The sequence below is a fragment of the Lissotriton vulgaris genome, chromosome 8 (genome assembly GCF_964263255.1).
Source record: "Lissotriton vulgaris chromosome 8, aLisVul1.2, whole genome shotgun sequence".
NCBI classification, from domain to species: Eukaryota; Metazoa; Chordata; class Amphibia; order Caudata; family Salamandridae; genus Lissotriton; species Lissotriton vulgaris.
In genome coordinates this window covers 455,235,000-455,247,132 of record NC_141696.1, presented here as the reverse complement: position 1 = coordinate 455,247,132, position 12,133 = coordinate 455,235,000, and positions in this window count along the sequence as shown.

Below are 12,133 nucleotides of genomic sequence, written 5' to 3'. Positions count from 1 at the left end.
CTCTGCAAGTAGGCCCAAACCCCCCTTTTACACCGTGGATTTTCTTCAAAACACTTGCAATCAAAATTAGACATTCCAAGGAGTGCCCCTAGACCCCATAACCCAGGCCAAAACTGTAGACCCCGCCAACTAGCCCCCCAAAAACGTGCAATACTGCGACAGGGATGAGGCCTAGTTGAAAATCAAGAAGAAACGGACTTTGAAATTAGGCCGAAAAGACCCCTATTCCACCATGGATTTTTTTCAAAATACTTGCAATCACAATTACACATTCCCAGGAGTGCTCCCAGACTACTGAACCCAGTCACAAAAATGTAGGAAACCCCCAAGTAGTCCCCAGAAAAAATGCAAAGTGCTAACCCTAACTCCAAATCGTGCCAAAACGCACTCTGCAACTAGGCCCAAACCCCCCTTTTCCACCATGGATTTTCTTCAAAACACTTGCATTCAAAATTAGACATTACCAGTAGTGCTCCCAGACCCCTGAATCTATTTGCAGAAATCTGGAACACCCCCAGGTAGCCCCCTAAAAACATGCAATACTGCTACCAGGTTGAACCCTAAATTCAAATTGTGCCAAAACCCACTCTGCAACTATGCCCAAACCCCCCTTTTCCACCATGGATTTTCTTCAAACCACTTGCAATCAAAATTAGACTATCCCAGCAGTGCTCCCAGACCCCAAGACCCCCCCAAAACCTAATAAACCACCAAACAGCCCCCCAAAAATAAGCAAGTGAGCAAAAACTGAAAAACTTTTTCACCATGGATTTTATCCAAAACACTTGCATCCAATATTAGAATTTCCCAGAAATGCCCCCAGACCCCTCAACCCACCTGCAAAAAGGTATAACACCACTAAACAGGCCAAAAGCAAAAATAGAAAATGTGACACTTAGAAAATGTTCGGCTAACCAGTCAATATCACTCAAAACCCATTTTGCAGCTAGGCCCTATCTACCCTTTCCTACCATGGATTTTCTTCAAACCACTTGCAATCAAAATTAGACTATCCCTGCAGTGCTCCCAGGCACCCAGACCTACCCCAAAAAATATAGAACCCCCCCAAACAGCCCCCCAAAAACAAGCAATTGAGCAAAAACGGGATTTTTTTTTTACCATGGATTTTATCCAAAACACTTGCATCCGATATTAAACCTTCCCAGCAATGCCCCCAGACCCCTCTACCCACCCAAAAAAAGGTAGAACACCCCCAAACAGGCCAAAAGCAAAAATGGAATATATGACACTTAGAAAATTTTCGGCCTACCAGTCAAAATCACTCAAAACCCACTCTGCATCTAGGTCCTATCTCCCCTTTCCCACCATGGATTTTCTTCAAACCACTTGCAATCAAAATTAGACTATCCCAGCAGTGCTCCCAGACCCCCCCAAAAACCTAGAACCCCCAAACAGCCCCCCAAAAACACGCAATACTGCTAGGCCTCAGTTTAAATTGTGCCAAAAAGCTGTCTGCAACTAGGCCCAAACCCCCCATTTCCACCATGGAGTTTCTTCAAACCACTTGCAATCACACTTAGACCTTCACAGTAGTGCTCCAAGACCCCCCCGACCACCCCCACAAATCTAGAACACCCCCAAAGAGCCCCCAAAAACATGCAATACTGGTATATTCAAAACATGGCAAATTGTGCTGTTCACAAAAAAATTGCTTTTTTCAGCACTTCCACTACTTCGATCCTCTTGAAACTTACCTGGACACTTGATCCAGCGATTCCCAAGAATCTCAGCAAGGCAGAACAAAATCAAACCACTGCGCTCTTTGAAGAAGAAGGTCTACGACTAGTTTTCACTTAGTTTTCACCCAAACACACACGCCTGCAAAACAACAGAAAAGGCCAAAATTCTGCCAATTCTGGACCAAAGAACGCCAAACCCCCTAAAACCTTGCCAACATCATTATGAACGAGCCTGCATTGGGCCCTGAATCCTACACTCAGCGGGAACCCTACCAACTTAAACCTAAAAACCCTAGTAAATGGCACTGAACCCTTAACCCTAGATATGCTTTGTCTGTCTGTGGTAAGGAGCCTAGGTATGCTACATCAGGATGCTTCACTCAGTGGTGCCTGCCTTGACCGTTTGCATGGCCCTTCCGCAAGCATGGGCCAAAAATCCGTCCCGCTCCAGAATTTGCGATTTTTAGGCAATTTCGCGAGATTCGCGGAAAACCGAAAACACAGCAAATTTCGCACACATAACAGATGTTTGGACCAAGCTTGAGGCAGTGCCATGCAGACGGTCAAGACAGGCTTCACTGAGTGAAGGAACCTGATGTAGCATACCTAGGCTCTTTGTCAGACAGACAAAGCATATCCAATTGTATGCAGCAAACCACATAGCTCCAATTTTACATGAACTGCAGTCTGGAGTGGACTCTGCCTGGCATAACAACAACAGTACACTGCCTCACCCTCGACCACTACATACCACGAATAGACAGACATGTAGTTCTGCTGTAGTAGTTGTTGTAGACTGGTTTACCTGTTTGCCACTCACTAATTGCCCATAGTTCTTCCGTAAACCGATGCTGATGATCCATCCATCCCAGTGAGTGACTGTAAAGAAAAAAGATACATTATTTAGTCAATCATCATGGTATATTGGCAAGTGAGTTCACTCTAGGACATTTTGCATATTGTAAAATGCAACATAGTGGCCCCTGAATTTGAGGTACAATTTGAATTAAACAAGGTAAAAAAGAAGAGTAGTAGACATGATACTGTGTAAAAGATTAAATAATAACTAAGACAAGACATATGATTCATTTCATGCACAAAAAAAACAAACAGCAATTGATTTCATCAGAGCAAGACAGCCATTGCTGTCCACTGCATGCCATCTTCTCAATTATTCATCACCTGTTCTACTTTTTGTCCACATCTTCTTCGGAAAGTGAGGGCCCACAGGGCAGCCTCTCCTGTCAATTTCAAAAGTAACAAGCATGTACTCAGTCAGTAATTTCAATCCCACTTGAGGGGACTCGTCTATGAAAACAAAGTTTCTTTATTATTCGTAATCCATCCCTCTGCCTTGAGGGAAATGGATAGGTGAAGTCTGGAGGAGGAGGATAGAGGAGCATGATTGAGTTGTGAACTTGTTAACCTCAGGAATGCAAACTGTGGCACCTTCAAATCAATAAGGAAAATAAAATGAAGACAGTGCTGCTGATGGACATGTTGTGAGAGTTTTGTTGTGGTAAAAGTTGCAAAACAAATAAAGACACACAGGAATAAAAGTGAATAAGAACGGAAAAAAAGGAAGTCATTTTCAGGCCTTGGTGTCAGGGAAGTAGACCTCATCCTCAAACTCTATGAATTGAGACGGGAGTAGGTCAGCTAACAGAGAAGGACTTCCGTCACCTAAGCCGGTGTCCTCTTCTTCCTGCATGCATTCACGTATTTTGTAATCTGGTGGTATGAAGTGCTGATTCATCTTGAACAGTGTTAACCTCTCCACATTTTTGGGCGAGAGGCGGGTCCTTTTTGAAGTTACAATGGCACCAGCAGTACTGAAAACACGTTTAAAGATACACTTGCGAGTGAGCAAGACAACTAATTTATAGCCAGGTTGGTGATCAGTGGCCATAGAGGCCTTTTTATATACCAATACAGCAATGGGTTCTGATTAACAAAGACCTCTGTTGGGTCATCCAGATAGGCCTGCACCATCGACTCAAGGTTCTCCAAGGTTGCTCTACTTTGCGTACCATCTGTGGCCTTTGCAGCACTGGAACGAGCAAACCCTTGATGAGTTAGCCAATCCGCTTCCGACAATATTATGGCTGGGCCTGGTGCAGGTGAGGATGATGATACAGTTGCTACTGGTGTTGTTAACGGCTGTGAGGGAAAGTGACTCCCTTCGGCCAAAGATTCAGGCTGGATGGCCTGCTGATTCAGTTGGACTTCTGCTGGCTCCTTGAATTTTCTGCCGATCTTTTTCAAACCGAGTGGCTGACACAGCTAGCCAATGTTTATACTTTGAAACATCTGCTTCATCAAAAGGAATTAATGCTTTGCTGGCCACTGCCTTTTTGTACTGTGGATCCAGAATAGTGGCACAAACGTAATGTTGTTCTGTATGTATGTTTTTAAGCCTTTCATTGTCAACTAGGTGACTTAATAACCTCTCCGCCAACTGATATGCGTCTTGCTTTTCAGCACCATCTCTGAACGTTGAAGACACCGCCTTCAGTTGGTGCTCTAGCATGACTAACAATGGGATAGCTTTGCCCAAAGAACAGTCCTCCCTGCTGACTTCACGCGTGAAGACCTCAAAAGGACAAAGCATGTCTGTCAGGCTTGCAACTAGCTTCCATTCCTCCAATTCTAGCCTCATGTCTTTCATAGTAGAACCCCGTTGAAAGACATACTCATTGATTACCATGCACTGCTCAGACAGACGCTCAAGCATGTACAACAGGGGTCTCCAAACCGGTCCTGGAGGGCCGGATCCAATCCAGATTTTTTGGATATCCCCATTGAGATACATGTAGTAATTTTAAAAATCTGGCATGGATCCGGCCCTCCAGGACCGGTTTGGGGACCCCTGATGTAAAAGGTTGAGTTCCAACGTGTTGCCACCTCCAGGATGAGTCCTATGACTGGCAGTCTACGTTCATGTTGAATGCTCCTCAGCTGTTTCCGGCCCTTAAAAGAATGGCTGAAATGTTTGCGGATTCTTCGGCAGGTGGTCAGTAACTTGCTGACTTTGTTTTCATTTTTCAAGAAATCTTGCACCACAATGTTAATACTGTGCGCCAAACACAGCACTCTGAAATAGCCACCTTGCTGAATGGCCTTAACTATATTACTGCCATAATCCGTGGAAACATAACCAACTGTGCGATTTCTTGGATGCTGCCATTTGGGGACCTTCCTATCAAAATCCTCCAAAAGGTTAGGTGCAGTATGAGTTTTCTCCATGGCAAACATGGCTAATGTTGCATGTTTCTGAGTAGCATGAAAAAGTGTGTCAGGGTCAACACCTGCATTTGTCCAGTCTCTAACCCCTGCAAAAGAGACCAAGTGTGCAGTGATGCACATGTAATCAAGGGCTTGGCAACTGGTCCACATGTCTGTTGTCAAGTGGATAGTGTGAACAGCACTCTTCTGCAAAGTTGCCCCAATCACCTCCAGCACATCTTGATGTAGTGCTGGAACGCAACTCTGGCAAAATAGGACCGGCTATGAACCTTCCATTTAGGGCAGACTGTTGCCACAAATACTAGAAAACCCACCCCTTCCACGAAAGAAAAAGGGAGATGGTCCAGCGCTAGAATTCTAGCCAGCTTTGCGTTATACAGACGTACCGTTGGGTGGTTGCGTTCAAATGGCGCCTCTGACCAAAACATTCTGCTTATGGTGTGCTGGACCATTTTACTTGATGATGATGAAGACTTCTTCAAACCAGTTAGGCCCAGTGATGTACTTTTTCGCATTGGTGTCTCTCCCAGACTCTTAGTGTGCCTCATACATGTTGCAGGGGTAGAGGGTGTGGGCGATAGCACTGCAGTGATACTGCCAGGGGTACTGGGTATACCAGAAAAATTGTCTGTCGCTTCTTCACTTCCGCCTGCACGATCAGCCTTTTCTCATCATCAGATGCAATATCAATGGATACATTTGGATTTGTTTATCTTTTGGCTTCCTGGATCTTACTTAAGTGCCCCTCCCACTCAATAGTGTGATGTTTTTTTAGGTTACCTCTCTGGCCTCCGTTGCCATAGTTGGTACCAAGCTTACCCCGACTAACTAATGTTTTACAAATCAAACAAACGACCATGTTTTCCGCCCTTTGGCTAACAGTAAACAAGTCCCAAACTGGGGACTGGAAATGTCTGCTGGTGGTAGAGGTGCTACTTTCAGTTTCAATGCCAGATGTAGTGGCTGAATTAATTTCTGTTGTTCACTTACAGCACCACTACTTGAGGTCGAGCTGGATGGAGGTCCCTGCTGGCCCTTCTGACTAAAAAATATGGAGGCTGTAGGTTGTGGTGGTGTTGAAGTTAACTGCGTTGGTGGTGGTACCAGTGCCACGCCCCCACATCCCGCTCAACAGCCATTCGGGATAGGAGGAAAATGTCTGTCTGCTGCTTGCCCACTGGGGCTATAGTGACAACTGTGATGACTGTGTCATTGTCAGACTGTTCCTCAGCAGCAGAAGACACCACTTCTTGTTCGTCGTCATCACCCATAAGTCGAAGCCTTGCGGGAACCTTCCTTTTAGGCTTAGCTACCGTTGTCGGCTCATGGCGTGCCTCACTCTCAGACTGCATTTGTGGGTTCCAATCAAGATCAAAGTCATCAGAATGAAGGGGGCTTGAAGAAGAACGTGTAGTAGTAGTAGTAGCCCTCCTTGACCTTATTCTTCCTGGGGATCTGGAAGACAAAGGATCATCATCAGGAGGAGTGGCTTCCTCGGATGATACCGCTGCTTGAATATCAATTTCCTGATGTGCCCCTACTTCTGGAGAAACAAGCGTTGTAGGCACTTGTGCCGCTCCATGAACCTCTAGTTGCACCTCTCCATGCACCTGTCTATGCGCCTCTCCTTGCGCCTCTGCTTGCGCCTCTCCTTGCGACTCTACTTGCGCCTCTCTTTGCGCCTCTCCTTGCCCATGCACTTGTGCTTGTACTAGTTGCACCTGTGGTTGTCGTTGCGGCTGTGGTTGTTGAACACTCGTCAGCTGAGTTACACCCGGTGTTGATTGTATGGTACTTTCTTGTGATGAGCCAACATCACTGGTCGATGGTGATTGAGAAAGTAAAGTGGCTGCCTCAGCAGCACTTATGGTCTTGGACCTAACTTGGCGTGGTGGCACTGAGCCCAATGAAGCGAAGGTACTGCTTCCAGCTTTGTCCACGGCGGACACCGCTGCTGCTGCACGCTTAGTTTTATTCTCCAAAAAAAGGTGTCGGTGGGCACACCAGTCTCCTTGGTAGGTGGTGCCACTTGCTTCTTCTGCTCCTTCTTACTGGCAGTGGCACTGGCAACTTTTTTCCCTGAGTCCCTACAGCCACCTTTCTTTGGGCCCATCTTCTTCAGATGTCAGAATAGCAGGCCGCAGATGCACGAGTTGCAGAGTTGTCTTGTCTGTGGCTACACGTGACGTCACGTGACGTTGTGCTGCCCACACCTCTGCAGGACTTCCTCCTGGCACTGGCGGTTCTCTTGTGCATCTGAAAGCAATGGAAGCCAGAGGAACATCAGTTAAACACCCCAAAAAGTCAAAAAACACACAAAATCACCACAATCTAATGCCATCCATGCCCTCAATGATGTTTAAATTCAAGACACCAAACAGAAAGACTTGGTCCATGCACCACTGAGTACCCATGGGCATAGTGGTTGAAAGAAAGGCAAACTGGGTGCAGGCCTGAGCACACTGCCTGGCTTCAAAATGGCCCCTTGACCCCCACCACATGGCCAGGCCCTGCCTGTACCAGGCCTCAAAATGGCCCCCACCCACATGGCCAGGCCCCAACAACACCCCCAAAAGTCGAAAAACACACACAAATCATCAAAATCCAATGCCATCCATACCCTCAATGATGTTTAAATTCAAGGCACCCCACAGAAAGACTTGGTCCATGCACCACTGAGTACCCCTGGGCATAATGGATGTAAGCAAGGCAAACTGGGTGCAGGCCTGAGCTAACTGCCTGGCTTCAAAATGGCCCCTTGACCCCCACCACATGGCCCGGCCTCAAAATGGCACCCACCCAAATGGCCAGGCCCCAACAACACCCCGAAAAGTCGAAAACCACATGAAAATCACCACAATCCAATGCCATCCATGCCCTAAATGATGTTTAAATTCAAGACACCCCACAAAAAGACTTGGTCCATGCACCTCTGAGTACCCCTGGGCATAATGGATGAAAGCAATGCAAAATGGGTGCAGGCCTGAGAACACTGCCTGGCTTCAAAATTGGCCCTTGACTCCCAGCCACATGGCCAGGCCCTGCCTGGACCAGCCCTCAAAATGGCCCCCACCCACATGGCCAGGCCTCAACAGCACCCAAAAAGTCAAAAAACACACAAAAATCACTGCAATCCAATGCCATCCATGCCCTCAATGATGTTTAAATTCAAGACACCCCACAGAAAGACTAGGTCCATGCACCAATGAGTACCACTGGACATAATGATTGAAAGCAAGGCAAACTGGGTGCAGGCCTGAGCACACTGCCTGGCTTCAAAATGGCCCCTTGACCCCCACCAAATGGCCAGGCCCTGCCTGTACCAGGCCTCAAAATGGCAACCACCCACATGGCCAGGCCCCAACAACACCCCAAAAAGTCGAAAAACACATAAACATCACCACAATCCAATGCCATCCATGCCCTCAATGATCTTTAAATTCAAGACACCAGACAGAAAGACTGGGTCCAAGCACCACTGAGTACCCCTGGGTATAATGGATGAAAGCAAGGCAAAATGGGTGCAGGCCTGAGCACACTGCCTGGCTTCAAAATGGCCCCTTGACCCCCACCACATAACCAGGCCTCAAAATGGCCCCCACCCAAATGTCCAGGCCCCAACTACACCCCAAAAAGTCGAAAACCACAAAAAATCACCACAATCCAATGCCATCCATGCCCTCAATGATGTTTAAATTCAAGACACCCCACAAAAAGACTTGGTCCACATGCACCTCTAAGTGCCCCTGGGCATAATGGATGAAAGCAATGCAAAATGGGTGCAGGCCTGAGAACACTGCCTAGCTTCAAAGTGGGCCCTTGACCCCCAGCCACATGGCCAGGCCCTGCCTGGACCAGTCCTCAAAATGGCCCCCATCCACATGGCCAGGCCTCAACAGCACCCAAAAAGTAAAAAAAAACACAAAAATCACTGCAATCCAATGCCATCCATGCCCTCAATGATGTTTAAATTCAAGACACCCCACAGAAAGACTAGGTCCATGCACCACTGAGTACCACTGGACATAATGATTGAAATCAAGGCAAACTGGGTGCAGGCCTGAGCACACTGCCTGGCTTCAAAATGGCCCTTTTACCCCCACCACCAAATGGCTAGGCCCTGCCTGTACCAGGCCTCAAAATGGCCCCCACCCACATGGCCAGGCCCCAACAATACCCCAAAAAGTCAAAAAAACACATAAACATCACCACAATCCAATGCCATCCATGCCCTCAATGATCTTTAAATTCAAGACACCAGACAGAAAGACTTTGTCCAAGCACCACTGCGTACCCCTGGGCATAATGGATGAAAGCAAGGTAAAATGAGTGCAGGCCTGAGCACACTAATTGGCTTCAAAATGGGCCCTTGACCCCCACCCACATGGCCGGGCCTCAACAGCACCCAAAAAGTCGAAAAACACACAAAAATCACCACAATCCAAAGCCATCCATGCCTTCAATGATGTTTAAATACAAGACACTGCGGCAAAAAGACCTTACAGGCGTAAGGTGAGAAACCTGAGCACTCCTATGTGCTAAGTAAAAGCGAGTTTATACAAAAATAGTTCAAATAATCAAAGTGTTATTCACTTTGTGGTTTGATGCATGTGATTCATCCATCTGAATCAAAAGTAATCCTTTAGATAGAGATAGCTCGAATGAAACACTGTGTAGTCATTCCATAAACACAAAAAGTTCACTACATCTTGATTGTGAATAAGAACAACATGAGTCAGTATCCCCGATGCATTTCGAGCTAGAGAGCTCTTCTTCAGGGGGTCAATGTGTTCTAGGAAAAGAGGAAGAATATTCGAAATAACTGATCGAGACCCGAGTGATATGGGAGTAATCATAATAATAAGAAGACAATGGTGATTTGGTCAAGTGATTGTGGATAGAGAAAGTGACAACGAAAAGATGGGGGACGTGAAGTTAAGAAATACGATCTCTGAATGGTGCAAGGGAATTATTAATAACTGTGAATGCACCCGTTGATTGCTGTGGTGAAAAGTCTCGAAATTATGCCGTGGAATATAGAATAATGACATCGGTAAACAGAAAAGCCCAGAGTGTCTGGTGATTATATCATGCAAAACGTAAAAGAAAATTGTGGATATTGTATGTCGACGATAAACAAAATATATCAAATAAAATGACTGAAAGTGCACATTAGTAGCCTGGTGCGCCTGTTTTTGCCGGTGAAAATGCATGCTTACCTCAAGTGTAACACGGTGAACGTGTGGGTTCAAACGCTGCAAACGCGGTAAGACACCATCCGAGAGTGCGGAAGTGCCAGAAAGCTATGTGCATGCGTTAAATATCATGGCCATGTGAAACAGAAAGCGGACTGTAAAGGTGTGTCAGGAAGGAAACAGCGAGTGAAGCAGGTGAATCAATAAAGTGAATTTGAAAGAAAAAAACGTAAACGAAGATTGCCAAATCGGAACACAATATATAAATATGATGTACAAAGTAGTCAAACAATTCATATCTATACATACAGAACAATATACATAAAGAAAAAATATAGCAAAAATATATGAAAGACAATGTCGAGGAAGATGAAGATGAAGATGAATGGAAAAGAAAAATTAAGTGAGAAAATTAAGTGGAAGAAAAAGAAAACAATCGATAAATGGGATAAAAAAAGTGTGTGCAAAAAAGATCGAGAGATGTGGAGAGAATGTAGACAAATGTAGAGTGGAAAATATTAATGAAAAGATGGTTAGAAACAGGTGTAAATGGAGAAAGGAAAAGAAGTGAGGGATAGTGTAAGTGGAAACCAAGATGTGAAAAAAGGGTGAAATATATAAAAGTGAGAAAGAAAAATGAGTGGAAGTGAAAAGGAAGGTAAGGAAAGAGGGAGACCAAATCAAGAATGAGGAGATGTCAATGCAGATGAGATATATGAGATATATGAATGCAGTCAAAAGAGGAAACCAACATACAGATTAAACAGAGTTAAGGATGCAGGTTAAAGGAAACTGCTAAATTCCAGACGTTCATTGAATCCTTTGGGGTGGGCCGTGCCCAATTTGAATATCCAATATAGGTCTCTCTGGAGAAGATACTTTTTGGGGTCTATGCCCTCCGGTTAGTTGGCTACCTCTAGGACGAGGAAGCGAATTTGACTGATGTTATGGTTCTGTTGTGTGAAGTGACCAGAAACGCAAGATTTCAAATTTTTATTTCTGATATTACTCCGGTGTTCATTAAGTCTGGTTTTGATTTTTCGTTCAGTTTTCCCCACGTAGGGTAGTCCGCAAGGGCACTTCAATAAATACACAACATTCGTGCTGTCACATGTGGCATTGACTTGTAACAAGATTTGCGTACCTTTGCTAGGATGAGTTATACTGTTCCCTAGAATTATGTTATGACAATTCTGACAGTTATGACAAGGTATAGTTCCCTTGTCAACAGTTGGATGGATGGTACACGGTTTTATCATTGACCATAGATTTTTTTAGCGTTGGTATGCAAAAATTGGCAACTCATTAAAGATGGTGTTAAAGTCAGGTTCCAGTTGGAGCATCTGCCAATGGGTGGTGATGCACATTTAATCAAATGGCTTTTGGTGGAAAATTTGGAAACAAAAACATTTCGTTGTTCATTAGAAATCGTTTTGGGTTTTGACTTGAGTAAAGTAGATCGATCGATGGTGCAAATTCTAGCTTGAGCAGTTTGGACGACTTGGTTAGGGTAACCTGTGTTGAGGAATTTGTTAATGATGATAGTGCTGTCTTGTTTGTAGGCTTCAGCTGAGGAAGCAATTCTCTTTGCTCGCATTAATTGAGAATACGGAAGGTGTTTCTTAAGACTTGGTTGGTGGAAACCTGAATAATGAAGGTAGTTATTGCGATCAGTGGGTTTGGTGTATATGGATGTTTCCAGTTTGGTGTCTTTGATGGTGATGTCAACATCTAAGAAAGAGATTCTAGCCCGGTTGATGTTGTGGGTGAATTGAATTCTGTCATTAATGGTGTTGCGATGACTGATAGCAAAAATGAGTTGTAGTTTAGTGCCAGTCCAGATTAGAAAAATGTCATCTATGTACCGGTAGTAGATTTTAAGATGATCTTGCCAATGTGGGATGGACAGCATATGTTTGGTTTCAAAATCATGCATGAAAAGATTCGCGTACAATGGGGCCGCACAATTCCCCATCGCTACGCCTGTAAGTT